This window comes from Schistocerca piceifrons, chromosome X (genome assembly GCF_021461385.2).
Source record: "Schistocerca piceifrons isolate TAMUIC-IGC-003096 chromosome X, iqSchPice1.1, whole genome shotgun sequence".
NCBI classification, from domain to species: Eukaryota; Metazoa; Arthropoda; class Insecta; order Orthoptera; family Acrididae; genus Schistocerca; species Schistocerca piceifrons.
Window position 1 is genome coordinate 577,055,611 of NC_060149.1, and position 23,969 is coordinate 577,079,579.

The 23,969-nt window shown below is 38.5% G+C and overlaps 1 protein-coding gene across 2 annotated transcripts in view; it reads left to right on the plus strand.

Moving 5' to 3' along the window:
- Positions 1–313: 313 nt before the first annotated feature.
- Positions 314–23,969, plus strand: part of LOC124721197 (terminal uridylyltransferase 4-like) — a 207,296-nt gene continuing 183,640 nt past the window's right edge. Inside the window, exons 1-2 of one of the 2 annotated variants that reach the window (XM_047246042.1) lie at positions 314–506; positions 618–848. The gene's annotated coding sequence lies outside the window, so the exon portion shown is untranslated. The remainder of the gene's footprint in view (positions 507–617; positions 849–23,969) is intronic. The other variant, XM_047246041.1, reaches the window with a different exon arrangement.

A 23,969-nucleotide genomic window follows, 5' to 3' on the forward strand; every position in this document is an offset into this window, starting at 1 on the left:
AAAAGTTTCCTACGTTCCACATTCACTGATTTGGCTGGAAGTGGAGTGAAAAAAAATTCTCGTCGTTCATTAAACGTAAGATGTCTTTCTGCAAAAGCTCAGGTCTTCTGCTATTTACTAACCATTTTTTTTAGACTGTGGGAGTATGAGGGTAGTGAGCAGTGCAAGTAAATGGCTTTGATATGACGCTGATATATGGATCGCTGCGTGAACTGTCTGCGGTGATGTCTGACCAAGGTAGTTCGAAGTATTCTAACCTCTTTGTCTCTGTCCGTCTGCAAACATGAATATCTTTGAAATAGGCATAGTTTTCAGTTATGTTTGTACACTAGTTTCAGTCAGGTGAAGTGTGTTGGGATAATTGTTTTATAGTTGACGACTGGCTTAGGCTGTGATATGTTATGATTTTAGACTGTTATGATTCCTTTTTTTTTATAAGTTTGATATCTCTCCGCAATGGAAGTATTATTAATTGACAGTGGTAATACGTGTGAATTTTAAAATCGGTAAGTTTCAGAGTCCGATATAAATTTTAGGATATCTTGTTTTTAATCTACTGCGCACAATTGTGTATGCAGCTGAAGGGCCATTATTTTTTATGTTGTATATGATATCAGCATTCACCCCACTCCACGCCGTTGCCCTTGTATCCCCACCAGCTTTTTCCAAAGATAAAATTCATGATGTGATAGGGAAATCACCTGAATTTAAAACGAGTACACACAAGTGTAATAATAATAATAATTATTATTATTTGCGAGTGAAATTAGATGTGGGCTAATGTCAGTAAGATACGAATGGCGAATAACGACCCTCAGGAAATAAACCGTGAGTGGCGATACGAACAGGTAAGGAAAACTACAAATTTTATTTTTGAAAAATTGAAACCTGATATCTATTACTGTGGAGTACAAAGAAGTGACTGACACGTGAACAAAAACATACAATGACAATTCCTACCGTTTCAGTGTATGAAGTACTAGGTGCCTTTTTATTTCTCGTACTCCTGTTGTATAGAACATGATCGTTGTTTCACGATCAGGGGAAGATTCAGTTGAATTGGTTGAAAATGTTTTGAATAGTATACATCTTAGTTCAGTGGGTTTTGCGTTCCTTCACATTCTTGGAACAGCGCATGTAAATACTTGAACCCTGGAAGGTGATGAACAGTAGATTGTTGATTAATAACTCTGGAAATAACATTGTAGATTGTTGATGCTCATCTGATATGAAACCTTCACCATTTCACCTTTTTATGTGTTACTTATAGATCTCATACTTTTGTTAAGTTTTTCCGAAAGTTTTACAACTCAACCGAAAATAATGTAACAAATGTATTCTCTAGTACCTCGTTGGGACTAGAGTCTGGTATTTGTACACCCCCACCCTCCTCCTCCTGGAATTTTGTTTGTGGTGACATTGATATGTAGCGTAGCGCAAGGTTAGGGTTAGCTTAGAAGTTTGTAGTGGATCCTCTCCTCCCATTTTTCGAAGCTGATGTACGATGTGTGTAAATAATATGCATCAAAATACTTGCTGACAACATGTTTGGGACCTATTACACGTTTTATCGATGTACCTTGCAACCCTAATTTTTATTGCGAATGGTGTGCGAAATATGGCGTAAATGAAAATATTAGGCAATGCTATAGGCCAGTCTGTTACCACACCCTAGCTGATTGGCAGTCACATTCGCTTCCTTCAACAGCTTATTACCAAATTGTCTTGTAACAGACCTCGGGCTGCGTTACATATAAATCTGCACCATGACCAAGATTTCGGGTGGGGAGAGGACCAGTTTCCCTCTTCAGCTATTTCCTGCTATTACTTTTCATTTTTAGCTTTCCCATTGTTCTAGATATTTCTGTTCCATTATTTTCCACACAGTAAGTAAGATGCAACTTGTTGGGCATTACAGAAGTGTCAGAGTCCAACCGTCTGCTGTGACTTATGATGTCATGAATATGGCGGAAATGGTTATTCCCGGCATATACAAAATGGTGACAATGACATCACTACACAAACACAAATAAAAATTAAAATGACACAATTATGTCTTACTCTAAAAGTAAAATGAAACTAATGAAACAACTGCAGGAAATTGGGGCTTAGGCTGGGAACAAGCTAAATGTACATGAATAAGAGAACAATGCACCATCCCAAAACAAATAATATACAAAAATGTAATTTACAGCATTCTGCTACATCAACAAAACCACAGAAACTGGATGCTTCCATTGACCTGTATAGGTCAGCCGCAGCTGCCAATACTAGAAATAAACACCTGCAACCCCAAGAAGTGGAACAGTAGATTTCCCTTGACCTATGCAGTTTAACTGCAGCTATCGATACCAAAAAGCAACACCCACAACTCAAAAAAGTGGAACCAAACCCCGAACAATTCGAAAACCCAAATACACTGTTTTCACTACACCAATTGAAACACAACTTATCACAAACATTTCACCTAACATATTCAACAGTAAGACTTAACATCTGCAGAATCTGTATGGCAGACATCGAATCATCACCCATCTCTGATGATAATGATACACTTATGAACTTCACTGTCATATCCCTACCTAACAAAAAAGCAGTTTAAAAATTAGACTTATTTTCACACAGCAAAAAGAAACTCAAAACCACGTTAGCAAGATGACAACTAAAACTCAAATGAACCCAATACCACATGTTAAACTCAGCACGTCCACATCCACCACCAGAGAGCACCATCAAATATAACATCACTTTTACAAACACAACCAACTCAAAAACTCTGCACCGTAGTGACGTCACACACCACAACACCATTGTGTCACAGGTCAAAGCAGATGGGTGGAAGTGGACACTTCCCTGAATCCACTTGTTGCTTGCAGTGCCATTCTTCGTAAACTTGTTTCATGAATGAGGACTGATGATTTTGTACTTTGCTCCCGTGATCCCAGTACAATTTACCAGTATTAGGTGCAAGCTTTAGAATTTCCACATTAGTTGGTGATAATCTGAAACAGTTATTCAGTAACTGAACTGAGACTTGCAATCCATTCATTACTTATCTAAATCTATACCCTGCAAAACACAGTGAAGTCCATGGGAGATGGTACTTCGCAATGTACAAGTTATTAGAGCTTCTTCCATTTACATCCATATGTAGAGGGTGAAGATTGATTGCTTCAGTGACTGTAATTAATTTAATCTTATCTTCATGGTCACAATGGAAGGGATATGTAGATGTCGTAGCATTTACCTAGCTTCATCACTCAGTGCAGGTTCTTGTAACCTTGTAAGTTGGTTTCTGTCTCCAAGTGTCAAGCACTTAAGGTTTTGACAATCTTTGTGACTTTCTTCATCTGTCCAAAAGATCTGCCAGTTGTGAGTGTGACCCACATTGATATTATTCGCATCAGGTCTCCAGTTTTCATTAAATGTTATATATGAGTTGATTGATGTTTTGCCATCAATTAGAGGCACTTCATTTTGAAATTTTCAGTTACTGATTCCCTGGAATTATAATAATTTGTTTTTCCATGTGTGTTTTACCAGATACTAGACTCATATTCATGAGGTGTGCTCTTCAATTCACCATTGGGTCAGTTCAACAAGAAAAAAGTATTATATCACCCATCATCTCAGATTTGGATGATTCTTGGCATATTTGTTCTCCCTGTGATACCAAATTCTCTCTCTCTCTCTCTCTCTCTCTCTCTCTCTCTCTCTCTCTCTCTCTCTCTGTGTGTGTGTGTGTGTGTGTGTGTGTGTGTGTGTGTGTGTGTGTGTGTGTGTCCATTTGAAAAATTGGTTGTTTTTAACATTATGATGACACAATGGACACATGCAGTCATTTAAAATAAATTGCCAGTGCTTATTAAATATCCAAACAATGTAAAATTGCAATGTTAGCCTCTATAGTTGATAGTATAAAGATTGTAGAAAAAATACCTCAAACCTTTACGTAAACCCACCAAGAGAAGGAAAAAACTGTACTTCATTTTTTATTTTGCTAAAATCATAGTTAAACCCTACATTGAATATCATATACATGAAGAGGGATAATCCGTGTAAAAATTATTTGTGAGCAATCCTCAAAGCATGGGTTATCACTTAGGGAAAATAAAAGTAGCCTAATGGTTTTTTAATCCCTTTATAGGCTAATTACTTGTTTTTGCAATTAAATATGGCTTTTAATGTTTTTCTTGAGAACTTAAAATAAACAATTGAAATTTTGGGGGTCCATGATGGCCTAATATAGTTTTGGCATAACTGAAATTTTAAGTGAATGAACTTACTAAAGAAATTTATTCAACTAATAGTATTTTAAAAAGTCTACGTAATTCCATATTTTTTAAACAGCATTATGTAGAATAGGCATTAATTGTAATGGTAACTTTTTTCTTGAACCGAGTATATACACTGCTCTGAAAACTGGTAAATTTTCCTAGTTGATGTTTCAGGGCATTCAACAAAAACGAGGAATGGGAACTGGGCAAATACATCTTATTTGGAGCAATGGAGTAGCAGTAAAGGTCCTGAAGCATTCATAAATTATACATTTAAATCATGTTCTGTTGCATTTAGTTCAATGATTATCCTACATGACTACAGATTGGAATATTTACAAGCTAAGTTTGTTAGCAATTCTTTTTGTTTTTGCTCACAAATGATGTAAATTTATTCTGTGAATTATATTTCAATGTCAATGCCACATCACTACTGACTGTCCTTGCTTCAGAGTTGCCTAAACAATCTATTGACCTAAAGTAGTGGAAACTTCTGGTTCCAGGAATTGTTTGAAGTTATACAAGGTTAGAATGTGTATGATTTACAGGTCATTCAGGAAGAAAAATATACCCTAACATTGATGTTAACTGAAACAAACCTGATGCAGACAGTATTTGATTTCCTAGGGGTCATAATAAAATTTTCTTTTGTGCTATCCTTTTAACTGTCTGTCCTGTGTCACTAGACTCAGTTTTTCTTGGGCTTTTTGCAAAGAATGACCAATCAACTTTGATATTAAATTCATTCTGAACAAGACATAGGTTTATAAAAGTTTATTTTTATTGGTCTGTATAGCCATTACGAAAATAGTGTTTCTTTTTTAGCATTTAATATTGTTTGTTTGATAAATTCAGTCATGGTTTCTTGCATTTTGTGCACCATTCAGGCATGGCCCATGCCATCAGATAAAGCACAAACGTAACTGTTTACCCAGTAACAAATACTGTCTCTGCATGCATACAGAAACAGAACAAACACTAAACAATGTTCTTAAAAGTATCATTGACTGTTTTTTTGCGATTGGTCTCACCCTCAGTATTAAGAAGACACAACATGTTCAGTTCTGCGTATGTAGGGATACGTCAGTGATAAATGTAACACATGGTGAGGAAATAATAAGTAAGGTAGAAACTTCAAAATTCTTTGGTATCCACATTGATGAGAATTTAAATTGAAAAAAGGAAATTTTGGAACTCCTAGAACAACTTAGTTGTGCCACATTTACATTTAGGATCATTGCAAACCTTGGGGAGACAGAAGTTGATAAGGTGACTTATTTTTCACATTTTCATTCAATAATGTCATATGAAATAATGTTCTGGGGCAACCCATGTTTAAGAAAGAAAGCTTTGTTGCACAAAAAGTGCTGTAGGGATAATATGTGGTACTCACCCAGGATCATCTTGTAGACGTTCATTTAAGGAGTTGGGCATTCTGACTACTGCGTATTCCCTCCTGATTACTGCTTTACAGTATATTTATTCCCTCGTGAAGTTTGTTGTAAATAATCCATTACAGTTCAAAAAAGGAACAATGATGCACATAATTATAATTCAGAAGGAAAAAGATATAAATTACTCCACATGGAAGTTTTCCCACAAAAAGGGGTGCACAGTGCTGCAACAAAAATTTTTGATCACTTACCCAGTGATATAAAATGTCTGACAGACAACCAAGTAAAATTTGAAAATAAACTGAGAAAGTTTATCCTTGACAACTATTCTGTAAAAGGTGACTAACCCACACCTGTATATCTTTTCTTTTTGGGAAAAAAAGAAAGAAATAAAACCTACTTGGAAATGTTCAGAATGTAACCACATGCACCAATTAATTTGCAATATGAATGTAAAATGACTTGTTCCACTTCATTATGATGTATCCATTATGATATATCATGGAAAAAGTAACTGACACAGACATTCAGCCAATTTTTCACATTCAGCATTTTTTAGATGTACAGTGGAGTTCTTGCACTTCTCTTAAAGTGTGATAATATTTTAATTGAGACTGTAAGAATGTGGAACAATTTTTTCCAATTTAGATGAAAGATTATCAGTTTCAGCAGTGTTTGCAGTACATGGGTTGGGTTGTTTTGGAGAAGAGACCAAACAGCGAGGTCATCGGTCTCATCGGATTAGGAAAGGATGGCGAAGGAAGTCAGCCATGCACTTTAAAAGGAACCATCCCAGCATTTGCCTGGAGCATTTAGGGAAATAACGGAAAACCTAAATCAGGATGGCTGGACGTGCGATTGAACCATCATCCTCCCGAATGCAAGTCGAGTGTGCTAACCACTGTGGCACGTTGCTCGGTATGGTACATGTTATCATTTGTATTGTACCAGTTGATATCTATATATTAAGGAAATGTAGTAGTGTTCCTTTTTTGAGGGCATCCATTAGTGCCACAGCATACATAAGAGGCCAGGTTTTCACGTACTATCAGTTTTGTGGGATCATTATCTCTTTCTTCAAATGGAACCGTATTAATCCGTAAAACTGCAGTGTGATGAATGGTGCAGACAGATACTTACAGGATCCCATTAGCATCTGCTAAAACAAACCATTTAGCGTGAAGTGAATCCAGTGTAGAAAAACCTACTTTAGTTTCTTGATATTTGCTTTTAAAATCTCAGTAAATTTCGTTTACATTGTATAAAATCAACCATTTTCTTTCAAACTGCCTTTCCTTCATGCTTCCAAAATCTTTTACAACTGCTAACTCTCTGGACTCGTTATCATTTTGATAAAGAGAATTATTACAAAATTAGTTACTTCAGTTACAGTTTCTTCATTCTTTTCAGGCTTGGTTCAAAAGATTATGTGCTTGCCATTGGTGTTAATTGTACCTTATATTATCAAACAGCAAGTTCATTTCTTATCAAGGTAATATAGCTTGTAAATGTTCCAATCTGTGGTTGTCTGGGGTAATCAATGAACTAAATACAACAGAACACAATGTTACTGTATAGTTAATGATACATGCCCTGTTCCCATTCTTCATGTGCTTGATCTTGTTGAACATCCTGAAACATCAGCTAGAAGAACTTCTCAATTTTCATAGGAGTAGATGTACTCTATTCAGGAAAGAATGTTACGAGGGTCACTCCAAAAGAAATGCACACTATTTTTGTAAAAATACAGTTTTCATTCTGCATGTGTGAAAGTTTTACAGTGTGTAGATACATCCTTCCTGTTTGTTTTCAAATTTAGTTCAACCTGTTTCCGTGAGTGGCGCCGTCACAGCATGTCTTCAAGATGGCTTCTACACTTGACATTTGTCAGAAGCAATGTGCTGTCATAGAATTCCTGTGCTGTAAAAACGAGACTGTGGGAAACATCCACAAGAGGTTGAAAAAGGTGTATGGAGATGCTGCTGTCGATCGCAGTACAGTTAGTCGGTGGGCAAGCAGGTTACGTGATGAAAGCGGGCACGGCAATATTGAGGATTGTCCTCGCAACGGCAGGCCTCGTACTGCACACACTCCAGACAATGTGCAGAGAGATAACGAATTGGTGACTGCTGACAGACGCATCAGAGTGAACGAATTGTCATGTTATTGTGGGATAGGGGGAGGAAGTGTTTGCAGAATACTGAAAGTGTTGGCGTTAAAAAAGGTTTGTGCCATGTGGGTTCCCAGAATGTTGACAGTGGCTCACAAAGAAACAAGAAAAACGGTATGCAGCGAACTTTTGGAACAGTACGAGAATGCTGGAGATGAATTTCTTGGAAGAATTGTGACAGGTGATGAAACATGGCTCCATCATTTTTCACCAGAGACGAAGAGGCAATCAATGGAGTGGCATCGTGCAAATTCACCCAAGTAAAAGTTCCAAACCACAGCTTCTGCTGGAAAAGTTATGGCCTTGATGTTTTTCGGTTCCGAAGGACTCTTGCTTGTGGACATCATGCCAAGTGGAACCACCATAAATTCTGATGCATATGTGATGACACTGAAGAAACTTAAAGCTCAACTGAGTCCTGTTCGACCACATTGGCAAAAGCAGGATGTTTTCCTGTTGCACAACAATGCACGGCCACATGTCAGTCAAAAAAACCATGGAAGCAATCACAAAACTCGGATGGATAACACTGAAACACCTGCCTTACAGTCCTGACCTGGCTCCATGTGACTATCATCTTTTTGGAAAACTGAAAGACTCTCTTCGTAGAACAAGGTTTGAAGATGATGACTTTCTTGTGCACACTGCCAAACAGTGCCTCCAACAGGTTGGTCCAGAATTTTACCGTGCGGATATACAGGTGCTGGTTCCAAGGTGGCGTAAGGCAATTGAGAGTGATGGAAATTATGTGGAGAAGGATGTATTTATGCAATGTAAAACTTTCAAACATGTAGAATAAAAGATGGACTAAAAAAAAATAGTATGCATATCTTTTTGGAGTGACCCTTGTATTTGTAACACAAATGTCTATTTGTGTTAAAAAAAAAATTAAATACTGTTAGCTGAGAAACTTATAAAATAAAGTTCAGTCACTTAAAATTTCAGTCACGTTGATTGTATATTATCCGGGACCCTCGAAATTTCAGTCGTTTATTTTAGGTTCTCAAGGGGAAAAAAGAAAAAAAAAGAACAGAGAGACAAAAAACCGATTAATTTCATTTTCCTAAGTGATAATCCTTAGACATTTAGTCTGCAAAAATTTTTTGGGATTCTCTCTTTATTTGTATGTGATATTTGTATTTTATAACCATATTTTTAGCAAAATGAAAATACAAAAAATGTGGGTATATATTTTTTCCTGTCTTGATGGTATTACTTAAAGGTAAGAGAGATTTTTTCATACAACTCTTATTCTTCATGGTAGGCTATTCTAGCTTGTATGTTTCACTGGAAACGTACGAACAACTGGGTTGTGTATGGACTGTGTTGTGACTTATTGAAAGTCAAGGACACTCGCTACTGCAATCGAATGTGGAAATACAGTTACAAGAAATAATTTATGTTCAAGCTTAGAATGTGTTTGATGTGGAAAGCGTGGTTGTTGGTGTTTTTGTGGTCTTCAGTCCAAAGAGTAGTTTGATACTGCTCCCAACACAAGTCTATCCCTGTGCATGCCTCTTCACCTCTGCATAACTAGTGCAGCCCAGAACCATTTGAACCAACTTACTATAGGGGCATGCTGACAAGTAATGTCTCCAAATTTTAACGCTTTTAAAGCTTTTAAAATAAAACAAAGGTTATTAACATTCTACATCTTTATTGTTCATCTCTACATGTTTTCAGTCCCCTGCCACTAGAGGTGTAGCACGTAACATTGTGGTATGTAACATAACAGTTGATGCTTGAGAAACAGCATGCTTTAATCAGGTTTCGAATTCAAAGAGTTTATCCACACCAGGAGTACCCTGCCCTTCATTATGACACTGCCAGACTGCACACAGGTGCTGCGACATCTTCAACAATCCGACACCTTGGGTGGACAGCCATCAATCGTCCTCCATACATTCGCGACTTGGAACCATCTGATTTTCATCCGTTTACACAACTTAAAGAATACTTTAGAGGACTTTACTTCAATAGTAATGAAGTCATGCAAACAGAGGTGGCGTTGTGGCTCTGTGAGCAAAGTCAAACATTCTACACCAACTGTATCAACAAACTGGTTTCTTGTTGGGAGAAATGTGTTGGGTGCCAGGGTGACAATGTTGAGAAATAAAAATGTAATACAAAGTATAAAGATGTAGAATGTTGTTAATGTTTGTTTCATTTAAAAAGCTTTCAGAGTTTTCACATAAAAAATTCAAAGGCATTTCTTTTTAGCAAGCCCTTGTATATTTGAGCCTTGGCCTCCATCTTCAATTATCACTTCCTCCCTCCTTTCCCCATCCTCACATACTTCCCTCCAGTACCAAATTTACAATCACTTTGACCCTCAGGCTGTTTCGTGTCAACCAAACCATTCTTGTAATGAGATTGTGACATAACTCTATTTTCTCTCCAATTCAATTCAGTGCCTGTTATTTAGTTACTCGCTCTTCCTATGTAATCTTCAACATTTTTCTGTAGCACAACATTCTAAATATTCTATTATCTTCACTGTCTGAACTGTTTATCATCCACATTTCATTTACGTAGAAGTTGGGACTGATGAATATTGTGGTACCACCCATCGACTTCAAACCTGTGACATCATCAAGATGGCAGACACCCCTATTTCAGGCTTATACACTGTGGCATCCATGATGTCATTGATTACACAGACACAAGTAATATGATAAATATTTAATTGCTGAATTAACATGAAACTAATGTTATAACCACAGGATTTAGGGAGTTTTGGGCTGTGACAAACAAATTACATGACAGTCCTAATAATGAAGACATACCAGAACAAATACTAACCCAAAAATCATGCAAACAAAATCTTCAGCAATCAACAAAACCACAAAAAATTAAAAAAAAAACAAAACTGATGTCAGAAATTTCACTTGACCTCTATAGCTCAAGTGAAGTCCACAATAACACACACATGCAGCTCCAAAACCTGGTACTGAATATTTCATTTGATCTGTATATCTCAAACAAAATCGTGCTACCACAAAACCACACACAACTCAACAAATCTGATATCTAGCACTTCACTTGACTTGCATATATCCATAACAAAGTCTGCAGTACAACAAAACCAAAACCCACCCACCTAACAAATATTGAAAACCTAACCTTATCTATGTAAGTACAACAAATTGCTGCCCTTCAGGCTGAGTTAGATGAGGCTAGCCGAGAAATGGGCAGGTTAAGGGGGGAGAAGGGTAAACAGGGGTGGGAAGTGGCAACAGGCATAAGGAACAGGCCAAGAAATTCTTCTGACAGCTTTGTTATTAATGTACAAGAGAGGTTCGACCTGTTGCCTCAGTCAGAAACTGATGAGCCTCTCACAGAAGTAGATGTAGACAGGGCTCAACAAGCTTTCGGCAGCAAATTGAATAAGAATGTAGGGAAGTCTGCAAAGAGAAAGAAAGTCTTGTTGCTAGGTAGTTCGCATGATAGGGGTGTGGGCCAACTTCTGCAGGATGAATTAGGGTCAGAATACCAGGTCACAAGTTTTTTCAATCCTAGTGCTGGACTGGGGCAGTTTAGAGGCTTTACTAAGGAAGATACCATGGCTATTGTGGGTGGGCCAGGCAACAGTATTGACAGAGATGTGGGGTACAGCGTAGAGTGTGACCTGGCAAAGATTGCATCAACATCGATTCATACCGGTGTTGGGTTTGTGTCGGTTCTGGAGCGCCATGACCGACCTCATTTGAGCTCTTCTGTCAGGAGAGTTAATTTGGAGTTGGAACGGCTACTTGGATCTGGTGCAGGGTCACACATTGGTGTGGTTCCTGTTGATTCACTCTGTAGGTGGGACTATACTAGACATGGCCTACACCTCAACAAGAAAGGGAAGGGTAAACTGGCTGGGCTGATAGCAGGAAATTTAAAGGGGGGGGGGGGGGGGGGAACTATATCTCATGGTGGAAACTCTTTTTTTAGTGTAAGATCAGTGCCCAGTGGGAAACTCAGCCAGGCAAGTACTAAAGATGTTAAAAAAGTTCAAGATACTCACAAAAGTAAAGTGAAAAATAATGTTAGTATATTTCATCAAAATATTGGGGGATTGAAGAATAGAATTGACAAGCTTCTGCTTTGTTTAGAAGATATAGAAACTGAGAATGTAATAGATGTACTATGCCTGTCTGAGCATCACATTGTCACTGACATGCAAAAGGTTAGCATCAATGGGTACAAATTAGCTGCACATGTAAGTAGAGATAAGTATGATGAGAGGAGGAGTTGCCATATATGTCTAAAGCTTCCACAGTGTAAAAAATTTAGAAACTAAAAAAATTTGTGTAGAGCAACATATTGAAGCATGTGCCACTGAACTTAAACTAAATGATGGCACTTTCATAATGGTAACAGTGTATAGGTCCCCCTCAGGAAATTTCCAGCTATTTCTAGAAAACTTGGATGCTTTGTTGTGCTATCTGTCAGTCAGGGGGAAGCAAATTATCATTTGTGGGGATTTCAATGTTGATTCCCTGAAAGAGTTTAATAGGAAGAATGACCTTGTAGTATTACTCAGTTCTATCAATTTGAGCTCTGTCATTGATTTTCCTACTCAGATAACAAAGAACAGCAGTACATTGATAGATAACTTTTTTATAGACCAAGATAAGTTTAAGGACATAAATGCTTATCCTGTTGAGAATGGTCTTTCAGATCATGGTGCACAGCTAGTTACGGTACATGACATAGCTCAATGCAGTATATCAAATCAGACTTTCAAAGCAGTGCATCCAGTTAACAATATAAATATTGCAAACTTTAGGGAAAGCCTACAGCAGCTAGACTGGGATGAAGTGTATAAGGAACCCGATGCAAACTTGAAATACAACTTATTTCACGATACATTTTTAAGGGTATTTGAAATTTGTTTTCCCAAGAAAATAGTTAAACATAATTCCAAGAAAACATATAAAAAACCTTGGCTAACTAAAGAAATAAGAATATCTTGCAACCGTAAATGAGAACTGTATCTAACAGCAAGAGGGAGTCCTGACCCCAAAATTGTTCAATATTATAAAAACTATTGTGCGGTACTAAGAAAAGTTATTAAAAAGTCCAGAAGCATGTGTATCATGTCTGAGACCAGTAACTCTGATAATAAAATTAAAGCAATTTGGAATATTATTGAAAGGGAAACAGGGCAACCAAGAGCACAGGAAGACTTTAGTGCCATAAAACTGAATGATAAGTGTACTAAAAAACAATCGGAAATTGAAAATATTTTCAGTAATCATTTTTTAAATGTTGTGGTGAAAATAGGATCTAGATCTTCACTAGAAGAGGCAAGGCTACTAATAGAAGAAACAACTGTAATTCCACCAGCCTCTCCCTCTGAAATCAGTAAAATAATAAACTTACTGAAAAGTAAAAGCTCTTACGGAATTGAAGGCATTTCCAGCAAGGTACTTAAAGCTTGTTCCCCACAGATAAGCAGATTTCTCAGCCACGTATGCAATAGCTCTTTGGAGCAGGGTGTTTTCCCCGATAGACTGAAATATGCCATTGTAAAACCATTGCATAAAAAGGGGGATACGTCGGATGTCAACAACTACCGCCCAATCTCTCTTCTGACAGCTCTATCAAAAATTTTTGAGAAAGTAATGTATTCAAGAGTAGTCTCCCATATTTGTAAAAATAAAGTGCTAACAAAATGTCAGTTTGGTTTTCAGAAAGGCTTTTCAACAGAAAATGCTATATACGCTTTCACTGATGAAATATTAAATGCTCTGAATAACTGGACATCACCCATTGGTATTTTTTGAGATCTCTCAAAGGCCTTTGATTGTGTAAATCATGGAATTCTTTTAGATAAGCTAAATCATTATGGTTTGAGTGGGGCAGTGTACAAATGTTTTAATTCATACATAACTGGAAGAATGCAAAAAGTTGAAATAAGTGGTTCATGTAATGTTAGAACAACAGCTGATTTCTCAAACTTGGGGGGGGGGGGGGGGGGGGCCTAATCAAGTACGGGGTCCCACAGGGTTCGGTCTTAGGTCCTTTACTGTTCTTGATATACATTAATGACATACCATTCCACATTGATGAAGATGCGAAGTTAGTTCTTTTTGCTGATGATACAAGTATAGTAATAACATCCAAAACCAAGAACTAAGTGATGTAATTGTAAATGATGTTTTTCACAAAATTACTAAGTGGTTCTCAGCAAACGGACTCTCTTTAAATTTTGATAAAACACAGTATATACAGTTCTGTACAGTAAATGGCAAAACTCCAGTAATAAATATAGACTTTGAACAGAAGTCTGTAGCTAAGGTAGAATTTTCAAAATTTTTAGGTGTGTCCACTGATGAGAGGTTAAACTGGAAGCAACACATTGATGGTCTGCTGAAACGTCTGAGTTCAGCTACGTATGCTATTAGGGTTATTGCAAATTTTGGTGATAAGAAGCTCAGTAAATTAGCTTACTATGCCTACTTTCATTCACTGCTTTCGTATGGCATCATATTCTAGGGTAATTCATCGTTGAGTAGAAAAGTATTCATTGCTCAAAAACGTGTAATCAGAATAATTGCTGGAGCCCACCCACGGTCATCCTGCAGACATCTATTTAAGGATCTAGGGACCCTCACAGTAACCTCACAGTATATATATTCATTTATGAAATTTGTTGTTGATAATCCAACCCAGTTCAAAAGTAATAGCAGTGTGCATAGCCATAACACCAGGAGAAAGGATGATCTTCACTTTTTTTTTTCATCAGTCTACTGACTGGTTTGATGCGGACCGCCACGAATTCCTTTCCTGTGCTAACCTCTTCATCTCAGAGCAGCACTTGCAACCTACGTCCTCAATTATTTGCTTGACGTATTCCAATCTCTGTCTTACTCTACAGTTTTTGCCCTCTACAGCTCCCTCTAGTACCATGGAAGTCATTCCCTCATGTCTTAACAGATGTCCTATCATCCTGTCCCTTCTCCTATCAGTGTTTTCCACATATTCCTTTCCTCTCCGATTCTGCATAGAACCTCCTCATTCCTTACCTTATCAGTCCACCTAATTTTAAACATTCGTCTATAGCACCACATCTCAAATGCTTCCATTCTCTTCTGTTCCGGTTTTCCCACAGTCCATGTTTCACTACCATACAATGCTGTACTCCAGACGTACATCCTCAGAAATTTCTTCCTCAAATTAAGGCCGGTATTTGATATTAGTAGACTTCTCTTGGCCAGAAATGCCTTTTTTGCCATTGCGAGTCTGCTTTTGATGTCGTCCTTGCTCCGTACGTCATTGATTATTTTACTGCCTAGGTAGCAGAATTCCTTAACTTCATTGACTTCGTGACCATCAATCCTGATGTTAAGTTTCTCGCTGTTCTCATTACCTTCCTCTTTCTCCGATTTACTCTCAAACCATACTGTGTACTCATTAGACTGTTCATTCCGTTCAGCAGATCATTTAATTCTTCTTCACTTTCACTCAGGATAGCAATGTCATCAGTGAATCGTATCATTGATATCCTTTCACCTTGTATTTTAATTCCACTCCTGAACCTTTCTTTTATTTCTTTTATTTCCATCATTGCTTCCTCGATGTACAGATTGAAGAGTAGGGGCGAAAGGCTACAGCCTTGTCTTACACCCTTCTTAATACGAGCACTTCGTTCTTGATTGTACACTCTTATTATTCCCTCTTGGTTGTTGTACATATTGTATATGACCCGTCTCTCCCTATAGCTTACCCCTACTTTTTTCAGAATCTCGAACAGCTTGCTCCATTTTATATTGTCGAACGCTTTTTCCAGGCCGCCAAATCCTATGAAAGTGTCTTGATTTTTCTTTAGCCTTGCTTCCATTATTAGCCGTAACGTCAGAATTGCCTCTCTCGTCCCTTTACTTTTCCCAAAGCCAAACTGATCGTCACCTAGCGCATTCTCAATTTTCTTTTCCATTCTTCTGTATATTATTCTTGTAAGCAGCTTCGATGCATGAGCTGTTAAGCTGATTGTGCGATAATTCTCACACTTGTCAACTCTTGGCGTCTTCGGAATTGTGTGGATGATGCTTTTCCGAAAGTCAGATGGTATATCGCCAGACTCATATATTCTACACACCAACGTGAATAGTCGTTTTGTTGCCACTTCCCCCAATGATTTTAGAAATTCTGATGGAATGTTATCTATCCCTTCTGCCTTATTTGATCATAAGTCCTCCAAAGCTCTTTTAAATTCCGATTCTAACACTGGATCCCCTATCTCTTCTAAATCGATTCCTGTTTCTTCTTCTATCACATCAGACAAATCTTCACCCTCAGAGAGGCTTTCAATGTATTCTTTCCACCTATCTGCTCTCTCCTCTGCATTTAACAGTGGAATTCCCATTGCACTCTTAATGTTACCACAGTTCCCTTTAATGTCACCAAAGGTTGTTTTGACTTTCCTGTATGCTGAGTCTGTCCTTCCGACAATCATATCTTTTTCGATGTCTTCACATTTTTCCTGCAGCCATTTCGTCTTAGCTTCTCTGCACTTCCTATTTATTTCATTCCTCAGCGACCTGTATTTCTGTATTCCTGATTTTCCTGGAACATGTTTGTACTTCCTCCTTTCATCAATAAACTGAAGTATTTCTTCTGTTACCCATAGTTTCTTCGCAGCTACCTTCTTTGTACCTATGTTTTCCTTCCCAACTTTTGTGATGGCCCTTTTTAGAGATGTCCTTTCCCCTTCCACTGTACTGCCTACTGCGCTATTCCTTATTGCTGTATCTATAGCATTAGAGAACTTCAAACGTATCTCGTCATTCCTTAGTACTTCCGTATCCCACTTCTTTGCGTATTGATTCTTCCTGACTAATGTCTTGAACTTCAGCCTACTCTTCATCACTACTATATTGTGATCTGAGTCTATATCTGCTCCTGGGTACACCTTACAATCCAGTATCTGATTTCGAAATCTCTGTCTGACCATGATGTAATCTAATTGAAATCTTTCCGTATCTCCCGGCCTTTTCCAAGTATACCTCCTCCTCTTGTGATTCTTGAACAGGGTATTCGCTATTACTAGCTGAAACTTGTTACAGAACTCAATTAGTCTTTCTCCTCTTTCATTCCTTGTCCCAAGCCCATATTCTCCTGTAACCTTTTCTTCTGCTCCTTCCCCTACAACTGCATTCCAGTCGCCCATGACTATTAGATTTTCGTCCCCCTTTACATACTGCATTACCCTTTCAATATCCTCATACACTTTCTCTATCTGTTCATCTTCAGCTTGCGACATCGGCATGTATACCTGAACTATCGTTGTCGGTGTTGGTCTGCTGTCGATTCTGATTAGAACAACCCGGTCACTGAACTGTTCACAGTAACACACCCTCTGCCCTGCCTTCCTATTCATAACGAATCCTACACCTGTTATACCATTTTCTGCTGCTGTTGATATTACCTGATACTCATCTGACCAGAAATCCTTGTCTTCCTTCCACTTCACTGACCCCTACTATATCTAGATTGAGCCTTTGCATTTCCCTTTTCAGATCTTCTAGTTTCCCTACCACGTTCAAGCTTCTCACATTCCACGCCCCGACTCGTAGAACATTATCCTTTAGTTGATTATTCAATCTTTTTCTCATGGTAACCTCCCCCTTGGCAGTCCCCTCTCGGAGATCCGAATGGGGGACTATTCCGGAATCTTTTGCCAATGGAGAGATCATCATGACACTTCTTCAAATACAGGTCACATGTCCTGTGGATACACGTTACGTGTCTTTAATGCAGTGGTTTCCATTGCCTTCTGCGTCCTCATGTCGTTGATCATTGCTGATTCTTCTGCCTTTAGGGGCAATTTCCCACCCCTAGGACAAGAGAGTGCCCTGAACCTCTATCCGCTCCTCCGCCCTCTTTGACAAGGCCGTCGGCAGAATGAGGCTGACTTCTTATGCCGGAAGTCTTCGGCCGCCAATGCTGATTATTTATCAAAATTTAGGCAGTGGCGGGGATCGAACCCGGGACCGAAGACGTTTTGATTATGAATCAAAGACGCTACCCCTAGACCACGGGATACTTCTCTATGCAGGGTTAAATCTGACTTTGGCACAGAAAGGGGTAAATTATGCTGCCACAAAAGTCTTTGGTCACCTACCAAACAGCATCAAAAGCCTGACAGATAGCCAACTAACATTTAGAAATAAATTAAAAGAATTTCTAGATGACAACTCCTTCTACTCATTGGCTGAATTTTTAGATGTAAATTAAGGGAAAAAAAATTAGTGTCATGCAATATTTTGTGTAATGTAATACCTTGTACAGACATCTTTTATTAACCTGACACGTTCCACATCATTACGAAGTGTCGTATTCATGATCTATGGAACAAGTATTAATGTAATCTAATCTGTTCTTTTCCTTCCCAGTTCTGTGGAGAACCTCTTCATTCATCATTCCACCTAATTTTCAACATTCTTCTGTAGTACCACATCTCAAAGGCTTCAATTGTCTTTTGTTCTGGTTTTCTCTCAGTCCCTGTATCCCCGCCATACAATGCTGTGCTCCAGCCACTCATTCTCAGAAATTTCTTCCTCAAATTATGATCTATGTTTGATACTAGCACACTTCTCTTGGCCAGGAATGCCCTTTTGCCAGTGCTACCCTCCTTTTTATGTCGTCATTGATCCAGCTGTGAGAGATCATTTTGCTGCTTAGGTTGCAGAATTCCTTAACTTTGTCTATTTCGTGATCACCAATTATGATGTCACATTCTGTGTTGTTCTCATTTCTGCTGCTTCTCATTACTTTTGTCTTTCTTCGATTTATTCTCAATCTGTATTATGTACTCATTATACTGTTCATTCCATTCAAAATGTCCTGTAATTCTTCTTCACTTTCACTGAGAGTAGCAATGTCATCAGCAAATCTTAACATAGGTATTCTTTCACCTTTAATGTTAATCCCTCATTGAACCTCTCCTTTATTTGCATCATTGCTTCTTCAACGTATAGGTTGAACAGCCAGGGCAAAAGACTACATCCCTGTCTTACACCCTCTTTAAATCAGTCCACTTCATTCTTGGTTTTGCAATCTCATTGTTCCCTCTTGGTTCTTGTACGTTACCCATCTTTCACTATAGTTTACCCCTATTTTTCACAGGATTTCAGACATCTTGCACCATTTTATACTGTTGAATGCTTTTTCAGGCTTGACAAACCCAATGAATGTCTCTTGATTTTTCTTGAGTGTTATTTCCATTTTCAACTGCAATGCCGGAATTGCTGCTCTAGTGCCTTTCTCTTTCATAAAGCCAAACTGATCGTCATCTAACAGATCCTCAATTTTCTTTAACATTCTTCTGTATCTGATTCTTGTCATCAAGTTGGAGACATGATCTGTTAAGCTGATTGTGCAATGATCTTGCACTTGTCAGCTCTTGCTATACTCAGCATTGTGTGGATGATGTATTTCTGAAAGTCTGATTGCGTAATGCCAGTCTCATACATTCTACACACTAACGTGAAGTCATTTTGTTCCACTTTCCCCATTGATTTTAGGAATTCTTATGGAATGTTATTTATTGCTTCTGCCTCATTTGATCTTAAGTCTTCCAAAGCACTTTTAACATATTGATTCTAATACTGGATGTCCTGTCTCTTCCTGCTGAATCGTGTTTCCTCTTCTATCATGTCATTGGACAAGTCATCCCCCTCATAGAGGCATTCGGTGTACTCTTTCTACCTATCCGCCCTTTCCTCTGCATATAACATTAGAATTCCCATTGCACTCTTATTGTTACCACACTTGCCTTTAATGTCACTGAAGGTTGTTTTGACTTTTTAGTATGCGGAGTCCATCCTTCCAATGATTTTCTGATTTCTTCACATTTATCATGGAACCATTTTTCCTTATCTTCCCCACACTTCCTGTTTATTTCATTCCTAAGTGACTTACTAGTATTTCTGTATTCATAAATTTCCTTAAATGTTTTTGTACTTCCTTCTTTCATCGATCAGAGACTACTATTTGAATTTTTTATTCATATGAAATTGAGAACTTTCTCAGGGAATGTTCTTTTGCTCTGAAAACCTCCTCTGGAGAATCTTCTCTTTTTTTCTCAGGAGAGAATAAAACTGCTTTCACACCCTTCCCAACTGAATTAGTGCATACGTCCAGGCTAGAGGGAGTGCAACAGCATACTGATAAGCAGTCTCATACTGCCTAATGGACCTTGTCAAGGTGGGGATAGCTCGAGTGCCTTAACAATGCAGTGAGCCATACTGTTGCTGCAACCACAATGGTGGGTTATCTGTGGAAAAACCGTAGAGACATGAGGTTCTCGAAGAGGGGCAGCAGCCTTTTTGGCAATCCAGTGGCAGCATGTGACCCTGCTGGAGTCAATTGGAAACTTCATTAATAGGATTTCTGGAAATGTCTTCTGTTTTTGTATGGTCCATCCTGTCCTCACATAGTTTTTTTATGTTGAGTTAATGATAAGGGATATGTAATCCATGTATCAAATTGACTTTGATGCATGCACAGAATAATCACAACATACTTTGTATTGCAGAATGGAGGATGTCTTTGTCAGTCTTTAATGGCTCATATGAGAATGACAGGCAGCTGCACAGTTGAAACATTGTGGGATGTATTGAATGACTACCGGTTGCAAGCCCAAAATTAGTTTGAACATTCAATTCACTAGGAAAATTTTAAAATTTGCAATAGCTTCAAGAGCATTCACAGCTAAGTTGCAGATTTTGTGTTCCTCCTGGAAAGCCATCATCTACACATCATATTATGAATTGCCAAGAAAATTAATTAGTGTAAATTGTTATTCACTACGTAGAATAGGCGTTGAGCAGAAGAAGGGGACGTTGAAAAGTAGTTTGTTAGATAACATTAAGACATCAAATAAACTTGTTCATCAGATGAGATGTGTGTGCGCGCACACACACACACACACACACACACACACACACACACACACACACACACACACAGAGAGAGAGAGAGAGAGAGAGAGAGAGAGAGAGAGCGAGGGGGGGGAGGAGGAGGGGGAGGTGAGGAGGTGAGGGAGATCGACAGAGATGAGGAGGAGGACACACATTAAATGGACTGTATATACGTATATCATGGCAGCAAGACATCCAATTAGTCGGTACAATTGGAATGAAAGTTCTCACAGTTGGGAATATTTTCTCAGTATAACGGTGCAAAGACAGTTTACATCATTTCATTTACAATTACAGATTGGAATAAACAAACACTTCACATCTACTGCGCAGAGAGATTGGGGGGGATGGAGGAGTTGTGTACAATACGTGTAAAATGTGTACGTAGGCAAAACAGTTTTGAAAGGCTAATACTGCAATAATGTGATGGTGATGGGTGGCAACTTTGCCAAGTAATGGCTGAGGAAAATTACATTAAAGTTGCTGGCAGTAAGGGCAAAGTCTCGTGAAGCAGTACTTGAATACATTATCTGACTACTGGCTTGAGCTACTGGTCTAATAAATATTTTAGACCTCGTGCTATAGACAGAAATGATGTTGCCCTTTTTAGAGATGTCCATTCCTATTCAGCCGAACTCCCTACTGAGCTATTCATTATTGTAGTATCTATAGTCTCAGAGAATTTAGTGACTCTCTTCATTCTTTAATACTTTTGTATCTCAGTTATTTGCACATTGATTCTTCCAGACTATCCTCTTAAACTTGAGCCTACTCTTCGTCACTACTGTATTGTGATCTGAGTCTCTATCTGATCCTGGCTATGTGTTACGATGCAGTGTCTGATTTTGAAAACTCTGCCTGACCATGATGTAATGTGACTGAAATCTTCCAGTATCTCCCTGTATGTCCCGTCCTTTTCTAAGTATACCACCTCCTCGTGTGATTCTTGAACAGAGTATTTGGTATTACTGACTGGTATTTGTTGTAGAACTCAGTTGGTCCTTCTCCTCTCTCGTTCCTAATACCAAGCCCATATTCTCCCATAACCCCTTCTTCCCCCCCCCCCCTCCCCCCTCACTTAAAGCCACATTCCAGTCCCCCATGACTATTAGATTTTCATGTCCCTTTATGTATGGAATTACCAGTTCGATAACCTCATTTATTTTCTGTCACTTTATCTGCTTGCAGTGGTGGCTTGTATACCTGAACTATTGTTGTCTTTGTTGCTTTGCTTTTGACTCTAATGCGAACAACCCTTTCACTGAACAATTCACAGTAACTCATTCTCTGCCCTGTCTTCCTATTCATAACAAATCCTGCTCCCATTATACCATTTTCTGCTGCTGATGGTATTACCTATACTTGTCTGACCAGAGATCCTTGTCTTCTTTTCATTTCACTTCACTGACCCCCACTATATGTAGATTGAGCCTTAACATTTCCTTATACAGATCTTTTAGCTTCTCTACCATGTTCAAACTTACGATATTCCAGGTCCTGATTTGTAGAACATTACATTTTCGTTGGTTAGTAAGTCATTTTCTCAAGGTCACCTCCCCCTTAAAGTCCCCTCCCAGAGATCTAAACGGGGTCTTAGTTCGCAATCTTTTGCCAATGGAGAGAGTATTAGACCCTTTTTTCCCTTCAGTTACTGGCCACATTTCCTGTGGATGTAAATTGTGTCTTTAATGCAGTGGTTTCTGTTGCCTTCTGCATCCTTATGCCATTGATCATTGCTGATGCTTCTGCCTTTTAGGGACAGTTTTCCACCCCAAGGGAAAGAGAGTGCTCTGAACTTCTGTACACTCCTCTGCTCTCTTTGACAAGGCCGTTGGCAGAACAAGGGTTACTTTTTATGCCAGAAGCAATCAGCAATGGTGAGGTTCGAACCCAGGACCAAGGAAGTTCTGATTATTAGTCAAAGATGCTACCCCTAGACCACAGGTGCCACACCATATATGCTACACTAAAAAACGTACTTACCAATAAAAGTCAGCTGACACATAAATCTAACAATAGCAAAAATATGTCATCAATACAATCTGTCGGATGGCCAGCCTAGACTTTTCATGCTATGAACCACTTCCAGTAGGATGCCGTACGTTCTCTTCACGAAAATGCCACATATACTGATCCTTGGTCCAGGGTGCAGCAACATTGGTCAATCTTGTACTAAAGAACTTCAGCCATAAACAGTACACCACACAAACCTAAAAATGTGTCCATTGCCTGTAACTGCCATAGTCAAAATAACTCGCTAACAAACTGCCACAAACTCTTTCAATATTATTCTCAGAAGTAGCATTCAGTGGGTGCAACGAATCACTAACAACACTTCACAAATGGATTTATTAACATAAACCTCCCACACTAGTTCATGCTACAGCAAACTCTAACATATGCTCTGCAAACATGATCCATTTCAAATATGTTAAGTTATGGGTGAAGACAGATGTCAATTTGGTGTAGGATTTTATAACATACACCATGTTCAAATATGAATTACCTCAAGGAAAATGATCTGTTGACACAGTTGGTATGGTTTCAGGAAATATCATTCTTGTGAAATGCTGTTGGCTCTCTATTCACACAAAGTAATGTGTGCTATCAACAGGAGATCTCAAATTGATTCCATATTTCTAGCTTTACAGAAGGCTTTTAACGTTGTACCTCACAAGCAGTTTATAGTCGAACTGCTTGTGTAGGGAGTATTGTCTCAGCTGTGTAACTGGATTCATGATTTATTGCCAGAAAGGTTACAGTTCATAGTAACTGATGGAATTTCATTGAGTAAACATTAATAATGAACATTGAAGGTGTCAAAAATTTATGTTGACCTTTTTATTGTCTGATGGTGGTATACTTCTGTAACATATTGGTGGTCAATTTAACAGGGTGTAGAAGTTAGGGATGGATGACATCTTTGGCGGATGTTGGAGCTGGTGTGCTAGTGGTCTGGAAGGCCTGCATTTCACCACCCTTCATGTAGTTGTGTTTGCAGTGATGTCGTGGATGGATACCAAATGTTTGTCTCATGTCCCTTCATAATTAAATGCTCTTTTTTATTATGTGTCAAAATACAGTAGTCGTGGTACTAGATGGTAGCCAATGCCCCCAAGATGCAGACTGGACTCAGGTGGCGAAGCATGCTTAGCTCAGCAATGGCCTTCTCTGTTGTGTTGGTATGTGGTGTCTCTCTGAGCAGTGAGCA